This window comes from Myotis daubentonii, chromosome 3 (assembly GCF_963259705.1).
Source record: "Myotis daubentonii chromosome 3, mMyoDau2.1, whole genome shotgun sequence".
Classification (NCBI taxonomy): Eukaryota; Metazoa; Chordata; class Mammalia; order Chiroptera; family Vespertilionidae; genus Myotis; species Myotis daubentonii.
The window spans coordinates 146,300,546-146,310,055 of record NC_081842.1 but is presented as its reverse complement, the minus strand read 5'-3'; the positions used below and the strand labels follow the sequence as shown (position 1 = coordinate 146,310,055).

At 42.9% G+C, this 9,510-nt stretch overlaps 1 pseudogene; it reads right to left on the bottom strand.

Moving 5' to 3' along the window:
• Nucleotides 1-691: 691 nt before the first annotated feature.
• The window catches only part of LOC132229720 (pre-mRNA-splicing factor 38B-like), a 101,279-nt pseudogene continuing 92,460 nt past the window's right edge, over nucleotides 692-9,510 (bottom strand).

Here is a 9,510-nt window from a genome sequence, read left to right as displayed (position 1 = left end):
ACCCACTGATAAATATTTTATTTCTCTTGGGTAATTCTATGGCAGGCTGGAGCCATGGGCATAATTAGTCATGCCCAGAAAATGGTAATCAATAAAGCACTTTCAGCTTGGGAAAAGATAATAACCTCTCTGCTGATCCAGAAGCAGTTACAGTATTTAAAAAAAAAAAACAACCAGTGGTTTAATATTGTATCTCTCAAATAACTGCTTCTGTGATGTCCACATTGCTTTTCTCTTTTATGGGCACAGCCAAAGAGGAAGGTCAGAGTTCTCCCTTGGGTTCCGTCTTGTTTATCTAGTTGGTTAGAGAACATGAGAGAGAGAAAGAGAAAGGACACTCACTGGATGTTGGCTGAGGACACCGGCCTTCTGGAGAATCGGATTAGCATTTAATTAGAGGTTAGAAGCAAAACTGAGTTCAATTCCTGCTAAGTTTGTCTTTGTTTTTTAGAGGGGGAAAAAAAGATTTAATAAAACATTTATAGGATTCAATGTGATCCACTTTCACAAAAAATTTTCACACAGTATCATCTTTGCTTTTATGCTATTTTTCTTGGCTCTCTGTTTCTCTACTTTGGCTCCTTCGATAATCATGTTTGTCAGATTGGTTCTTACTATCTCTGTGATGAGGTTTGTGGGAATGTTCTTTGCTCCTGCTATGCTTTCTTTGCTGGGGTTGTGCTCCCATTTTTTATTCTTTTTTCAACACTGTCAGCTCTTCCTTGACTGCCACTGTGACTTCATGTATTTGACTCTCCTCACTTTCAATTTTGTACTTACTTGATTTGTCTTTGCTCTTGCGTCTACTCCCTTTCCTTGTGTCCCTATTTCTACTCCTACTTCTATGTTTCCTTTCTCTGCTTCTGCTTCTACTGTGTTGTTTCTCTTTCTTGGAATCTTTTCTTCCTTTTTTCCTTCCTTCCTTCTTTCTTTCTTTCCTTTCTCTTACAATCTAGTAGCTAGTATACTTTTTCTCTTTCTAATTCTTGGTCAGAACCACAAAATCCATGGCCCTCCAATAATGGCTTCTCCATCTTGATCCTCTTGGTGACCTCAGGGGACTCAGTGATCTCCTTGAGGACCTTGAAGTCTGCATTCAAATAGAAATAGAAATGTCTGTCTATTTCCTCAGTGCCTTCCTTCCCATCTTTCTTGATTTTTCTAGGCCAGTGTTTAATCTACTGATCCAAATTCTTCTGAACTAGAACTGGAATTCTTGGAAACAAAGTAGAAAATCACTCCAGTTTTGTGAGAAAAGACCTAAATATTTATTCAATGGCAATTACACAGCCTCCATCAGACTTCACATCTAGGTCCTCTTCCTCATCAAGGAAGGATTCAAAACATCCCATAGATCCCAGAGGACTGTGTACCTATATACATAAGGCCAACTGCTCTAATATATGAAGTCTCTGTGTATTTTGAGACCCATCACTTGCTTGAGTTAACTTCAGAGTAAATAATTTGTATAACAGGCAAAAAACTGTAGAAACAATTCCTCCTGTTCCAACACCTCCAACTTCTACTGACCCCTGTCTTCCCGCTTCCCTTCTCCCAACGTTCAACATGTGTGACCTTAAAGTGGATCTCATTCACCACCTCCTGGTAAGCTGATGAAAGGAAATTGATCAAGATCATGGGTTTGATGAGGTTCATAGCCATCTTGTTGCCCCACAGCAGTGGCACATTGCCCTACTTGCTCCACACTTGGTGGCACACTGAGGTGCTGCTGCTGCCCTGCTGAGTTTACCTTATGCATAGGGGGAGGATCAGCAGGCTTTACAAAATGAAGTTCAAAAATACTCAGGGGAGAAGAAAAGGTTGAACAGTTTGCTGTTGTATAAAAGCAAATGTGAGTTTGGGTCAGTAGGTATTTTAGCAGGAAAATAAAATATAGGCTATTATATACTTCTGCTTACAATGGGTCACACCTAGATTCAGTGCAGGTGTCTACACTAGACTCTACAACTGGGATAGCCAAGAAGAATTTGGAGTGATCAGAGAAGTTCAAGAGTACTTTAATGTTGGATGATAACACTATCAGTAAAGGTAAAAGTACCTACAATTTTGTTCTGGAAAAGAGTAGGCTAAGCAATAAATGAACAAATCCAGTCCTGCTCATGGCAGTAGAGCAACACAATCATATTTGAGTGGACCCTGGGGCATAGTATCTAATCTACTACTTTATGCAGGAATGCCCTACATAACAAGCCCCACGTTCACCCCATTTCAGTTGGTGAACCCCTCAGGTGACAGACAGCCTAACACAATGATGTAGTATGATCAAAATTCAACGCTTTACTCAATGGATCCTAAATCTGCCTCTTGGGAGCTTCTCCTTAAATTCAGGTCCTGATCTGAAGAGTTGAAGAGAATGAGATCCTCTCTTCCCTCTGTCATAAGGCAGAGTTCTGTGTGTTTGAGTATAGCTGTCATATTTCTTGCAGGGTTTTTTCAAGATAAGCCCTAACCATCATCATTACTTAGTTGTTTTAACTCTGTCATATGCACAATTTCTCTCTCTTCCTGGTCTTCTTTCTTTAAACAAATTTCAATATGTCAATATGTTTTTAAAGTTGTAGCACAGAGAACTGGGCATAATACTGCTGAATAAACAGGACATCAGCTTTCTGCTAAAGAAGTCTAAGGTGACACTAAATTGATGACAACCACATTACTCCAAATGTGCAGTCACAAGAAGACCCAGGTTCTTTATGTGTACACCATCATTACATCACCACTTCTCCTATTTTTAGTAGTGTAGAATACTATGTTAGTTTCCTGTCATTGCTGCAACAAATTAACACAAACTTGATGGCTCAAAAGAAGAGAGATATATTCTCTCACAGTTCTGGATGCCAGAAACCTCAGGGCCGGACTTCCTCCAGAGGCTTGAGGAGAAAATCAATTTCTTGCCTCGTTAGGCTTCTGGTGGTTATTGACATTCTTGTGGCTGCTTCTCTCTCCGCTTCATCTTCATATCGCCTTCACCTCTATGTGTATAGGCCTGTCTCCAAACTCTCTCCGTCTCTCTTTTATGAGGATAAGTGTGATTGCATTTAGAGACCACCTAGAAAATCCAGGATAAGTTTTTCCTCTCAAGATCTCTCCTGGACAAATGTTTTCCTCCACCTATAGACCTGTGAAACCAGAAAGTTACCTGTTTTCAAAATACCAAGGCAGAGCAGGCATAGGATTATAGTTACAGATATTACCATCCCTAAAGGGGAAAAAATGTCATGAATGAAAGGATCACCCATTCCAAGATAATTCTAAACCCATCAAGGCAGATTCCATTAGATTTCAATGCATGAGGATAGTTCACTGTGATGTGAGAATCTGCCCTTTGGGACTACGACTCTGCCCTTTGCCTGTGTGCCTCAGGCCTCTGACTCAACTCACTTCTAGCTCTGCCTTTGGATAATTCTTTCTTTTGCTTGGGTGATAGCACATATTTGCAACTACGCAGTCAGGAAACATCCTGTTTTCTGACTGTAGAATCTTAGGAGCCTGACACCCTTCTTTCATTTCATCTTATCTCTGTTGGTTTTTGTCATAAGGATGCTCACACCTTTAGACAAGCAGGTCCTCCACAGATCTTTTTTCCATAATCTTATCTCTATTCCTGTCCTGCCTAGATGGTTTAGTAGATCCATGAGTTGCATACCCAATCTCTTTAATACTATCCAGAGGTCACTAATTCACACCCTTGCCCTTACCTTCAGAGGTTGCTTTCCTAAAAGTGTATCTCCTAATTTTAGCATCCTTTAAAAATCTAGATAAACAGAATTTCCCAAACCATCAAATCCTGGTACCTTTTGCATAACAGTTCCTCAATTTATCTCTTGCCTCTTGAATTTTACTATAAGCAACAAGAAAAACAAAAACAAAAAACCAGGATGCACCTTCAATGCTTTGCTTGGAAATCTCAACTAAATATCCAAGTTCATCACTTACAAATTCTGCTTTCCACACAACTGTAGGATAGAATCAGCCAAGTTTATGTCCCTATGACACAAGGATAACCTTTCTTCCAGTTTCCAATAGCATGTTTCTCATTTTTCTGGAGAATGCTTGGTTGTGCTCTACCTCCCTCCTCTCCATCTTCACATTGTGTTTTTGGTATGTGTCCATCCCAAAACTCTGCCTCTCTTATAAGGATACATTTGATTGAATATAGGTCCACCTGGATAATCCAGAATAACACCTCTTTTCAAAATATTTTATCACATAGATTTCCTTAAAAGAATATTCACAGATTGTGGGGATTAGAAAGTGGATATATTATTGGGAGGACTTTTTTTGTTAGCCTACTATATGACTAAAAATTTTTACAACCTCTACACATTATCCAATTCCCAAGCCACTTCCTCACTTTCAAGTATTTGTTATAGCAACATTCCACCTCTGGTACCAAACTGTATTCATTGCCTATGGCTGTTGTAACAAAATACCATAAATTTGATGGTTTAACACAATAGAAATTTATTCTCACACAGTTCTGGAGCCAGAAGTTTTGTCTTAGTATGGATTAAAACCAAGGCCTTGGCCTGGCTGTGCTCCCTCAATAAGCTCTAGGGAAGATTCTGCTCCTCACCTCGTCTGGCTTCTAGTGGCTACTAGCACTCTTTGACATGTGGTAATATCACTCCCATCTCTGCCGGGGTCCAACCCCAGCAGGTCCAGGGGTTCCCAAAGGTGTAGACGGAGTCGGCGAAGAAGGAAGGACACGGAGACAGCGTTCAGTTGATCAGCAGCCTAGCCAGGATCTCCAGCCAAGTTCTGGTCTGGATCTCCAGAGAGGTTCTGGTGTTTCTTGTCTTGTTACATCCGTATTTATACCAGTTGATTTTAATCCTGTCAATTTCTATTACAAAGGCTAGGGCGTTTCTTATCTCCATTCCAGGGAGTAAAGATTATGTAGCTTAAGCATGATTGTTTGTAGTGATTAACTACCCGCCTGGCACTTAGTTAAGGAGTTTCATCCCCTCCCTGACTTCAGGGAAAAATTCCTACCTGGGGAAACAACCTTTCTAGGAGAGGTGACCTTGGTTAAAACACACAGTGCTAAGGGGAGCAAACATATTAAGAACAGTATGCTATATACGCCAGGTCCCTTGAAACATATGCTGTGCAGATGTTTCTTTCCTGCAGTGACTGTGTCAAGCAGCAAGGATGGACCGGCTTCCGGCACATCTCTACCTCCATGGTCCAGTGCCTCTTCTAATCTATGTGTGTTGTCTCCCTCTGTCTCTCTTATTAGGGTTCTTGTGATGGCACTTCGGATCCACCCAGATAACCTTGGGATCATTTCCACACCAACATCCTTAACTTAAACATATCTGCAAAGACCCTTTTTCCAAATATAATTCCATTGATTAGGATGTGGATGTCTTGGGGGTAGGAGGTGCACATTTTTCAACTTACACTAAATACTATCGTATTCAACCTACTTTTTCTACAAAAAAATACAAGAAGATTTGAGAAGTTAAGTCAGCCTCTGGGAATTGGTTTATACTCTTTGAATGAATAGCTGGAGCAAACAAGACTCCTTTCAGCTCCTACTGTAGTGAACGGAAGTGACTATTTGCTTGCCCATGGTTTATGCAGTTGATATTTAGAAGAAGTAAATATAGGATGCTATAATGATCTTGATTAAATCTTGCTATATTTGGCCCTTCATCTTAATCTGTTCACTTATATTGGGTTTTCTCAACAGCACACTATTGACATTTGGATTGGATAATTCTTCTTGGTTGGTAGAGGCAGGAAGGGAGCTGTCTTCCTGCATTGTATGATGTTTATCGGCATCTCTGACTTCTAGATGTAATAGTACCACGTCACCCCTTTATGAAAACTAAAAAAGTCTCCCAGTTATAAAAACTATGAAAGTCTCCAGACATAACCAAATGTCTTAGGGGGTGGGGTGAGGACAAAATTATCATGAGTTGAGAAACTACTGACCTACATGGGAGCATTTAGATTCAAGACATTCTTTTTTATTTTAACCTTATCATCTCCTCATTTTATTGAAAATCATATTCTGTAGCCAAATGTTAAAATGGAAATGTTGTAATAATGTTAAAAAAAAGAGAGATAGGACTGAGGTCAAAACACTACAGATCCCCATTACCTTCTTCCTGATGGACCATAAATCTACTTTTTGGAGCCAGTTGTCAATCCACCTAACACTATTATCTAGCTTGCATCATTCATGAGGGTCCTTTGAGAGTGCTTGCCAAATGCCTTGCTGAATTCAGATCCTAAGTCGACCACATTTTAATGATAATTCTTTAAAATGATAGATAAGTTTGACTAAACTTTAGGCTATTCTGGCATCTAGTAATTGTGGTTTTCTTTTTGAAGATCTCATAATCATCTGATTACTCATCTGTTTTAGAGTCCTTTAGAGGTTCCTTTTTCAAGAAATATATTTTTATTGATTTCACAGAGTAAAGGAAAGGGAGAGAGAGATAGAAATATCAATGATGACAGATGACAATCATTGATCGGCTGCCTCCTGCATGTCCCCTACTGGGAATCTAGCCCACAACCTGGGTATGTGCCCTGACCGGCAATGGGACAGTGACCTTCTAGTTTATAGGTCAATGCTCAACTGCAGAGCCACATTAGCTAGGCTAGGCTGGAATCAGCTTCTTTCTCTTCAAAATATTTGTCAATCCTCATTCTTTTGGTACTTAATCCTTTAGTGCATGATTCCTAAAAGCTTACAAACCACAGATACAAGGTATTTCTCTTAATATATATGTTTAACATATATATACTAGAGGCCCGGTGCACAAAAATTTGTGCACTCAAGGGGAAGGGGGGGGGTCCCTAAGCCTGGCCTGTGCCCTCTCGCAGTCTGGGACCCCTCGGGAGATAACGACCTGCTGGCTTAGGCCCACTCCCAGGTGGTAGAGGGCAGGCCCAATCCCTAGGTGCAGCCCCTGGTCGGGCTCAGAGCAGGGCCGATTGGGGAGTTGGGGCGCCGCCCCCTGTCATGCACAGAGCAGGGTGGATCGGGAGGTTGCGATGCCACCCCCAGTCACGCTCAGGGTAGGGCCGATTGGGGGGTTGGGGCACCGCCCCCTGTCACACTCAAGGCAGGGTCGATGGGGAGGTTGCGGCGCCACCCCCTGTCACGCACAGAGCAGGGCCCATCAGGGGGTTGAGGAGCTCCCCCCCCCCCGCCCCGGTCACTCAGAGAGTAGGGCTGATAGGGGAGTTGGGGCACCGCCCCCTGTCACACACAAAGCAGGGCGGATCAGGGGGTTGGGGCGCCGCCCTCTATCACCCACAGAGCAGGGCCAATGGGGAGGTTATGGCTCTACCCTGTCACACACAGAGCAGGGCCCGTGGGGGTGGGGGGAGTTGGGGCACCACACCGTCACACACAGAGCAGGGCTGATCAGGGGGTTGGGGTGCCGCACCCTGTCACACACAGAGCTGCAGGGCGATTAGGGGGTTGGGGAGCTCCCCTGTATCAGGCACAGAGCAGGGCTGATCAGGAGGTTGGGGCGCCTTCCCCTGTCACGAACAGAGCAGGGCCGATAGGGAGGTTGTGGCCCCACCCCCTGTCACACACAGAGCCGCAGGGCCATCAGGGGGTTTGGGCGCTGCCCCCTGTCACGCTGATCCCGGTGCTGGGAGGCATATTACCCTTTTACTATATAGAATAGAGGCCTGGTGCATCGGTGGGGCTGGCTGGTTTGCCCTGAAGGGTGTCCTGGATCAGGGTGGGGGTCCCCACTGGGATGCCTGGCCAGTCTGGATGAGGGGATGATGGCTGTTTGCAGCTGGTCACACACCCTTCAGGGTGGGGGTCCCCACTGGGGTGCCTGGCCAGTCTGGGTGAGGGGCTGAGGGCTGTTTTCAGGCTGGCGGGTGACGGAATCTCCCAACCGCTCCTTTTTATCTTTTTTTTTTTTTTTTTTTTTAATTCTGGGCCAGCTTTAGCTCTGAGGCTCCAGCTCTTAGGCCTCCCTGGTGAAAGTAGGTAATTGAAACAATGTATTACTCCAGCTCTGACTCCAGCTCTGAGATCCCAGCTCGCTGAAAGCTGGTTTCTGGGTTTGTTTGTTTTTTGTTGAAATGTTTCAAACTGCCAGCTCAGAGGCCTGCAGCGGCAGGCAGGGAACGTTGGAATCCTCTGTCACTGAAGCAAGCAAGCCTCGTGTTAGTTTCAAGCTGCCTGGCTGCGGGCCACCATCTTGGCTGACAGTTAATTTGCCTATCTCCCTGATTAGCCAATGGGAAGGGTAGCGGTCGTACGCCAATTACCATGTTTCTCTTTTATTAGATTAGATATATACTGAGTGGCCAGATTATTATGACCGGTCAGATTATTATGACCACCCCATCAGTACTTCATTGACACTTCCAAAAATACTGAATATTGAAAACTTCCTAAGCAAATACTCTCAAGGTTTTATTATTATTATTTGCATGACTAATTCACTTCATTGTACTGATGGGGTGGCCATAATAATCTGGCCACTCAGTATATATATAATCAAGCTGCAAAAGGCTTTCTTTTGAAACCTTGCTCTTCTAGATAGCAGAATTACATACCCAAACTGACTATGTGACATCTTCACTTGGATGTATCAAACATAATTCAAATTATCTTGAACTCATGATTTCCACCTCCCAATTATGGACTTCTTCACTGTTTCTTAGGTTGGTGAAGGGCATCACCATCTGTTCAGTTTTCCAACCTGGGCCAGCAGTAAACAGTCATATGGACACCTCACTCTTATTCCATGTCCAACCCATCAAAAAATTTAATAGATTATACCTTCTGAAAATATTTTTCAAATCTTTCCCCTCTCTCACACCAGTTCAAAGTTTACCATTTCTCACCTGGGCTAATGCAATAACTTCGTAATTGGATAACCCGAGTCTACTCCTGATGGGCACCAGGCCTTTTTTAAGATATAAACCTGATTATGTCACCTCCTCAATGAATGCCCTTTGTTCCAAGATGCAAGTTAAAATCTTGACCATGGCTTAGAAAGCCCAGTCCAGGCTGGAGCTACCTATCTCCATAGGTACGTCTCACTCTGCCTTCATCTCCATGCCTGGCCACACTGGCCTTCTTTCAGGATGGAACACACACACCTTGTTTCCCTGCCAAGAGACTTCTGCACTCATGATTCCCTCTGCCAGGCAGACTCTTCTCTCCATGTTTTGATCCTAATTCAATGTCCACTCATCATCAGGTCTCAGCTTATTCATCCTCCCCAAGGAGGCCTTTCCCAACCACTAACTCACACATTCCTTTGTGTCTCTAAATCAAGTCTTCCTAACATATATTGTCATAGCACCATATACTTCTCAGCATTTTGGAAATATAATTTTACATTTGAGTGACTATTTTATTTTATGTTTTTATTGTTCAAATGACAATGGAAGTAAATGTCTCCTACACTAAACCAGTGAACTTTTTGAGGAAACAGGTGCCAACTCATTTTGCTTACCTTTAGATCCTTGTCACAATTTTATCTT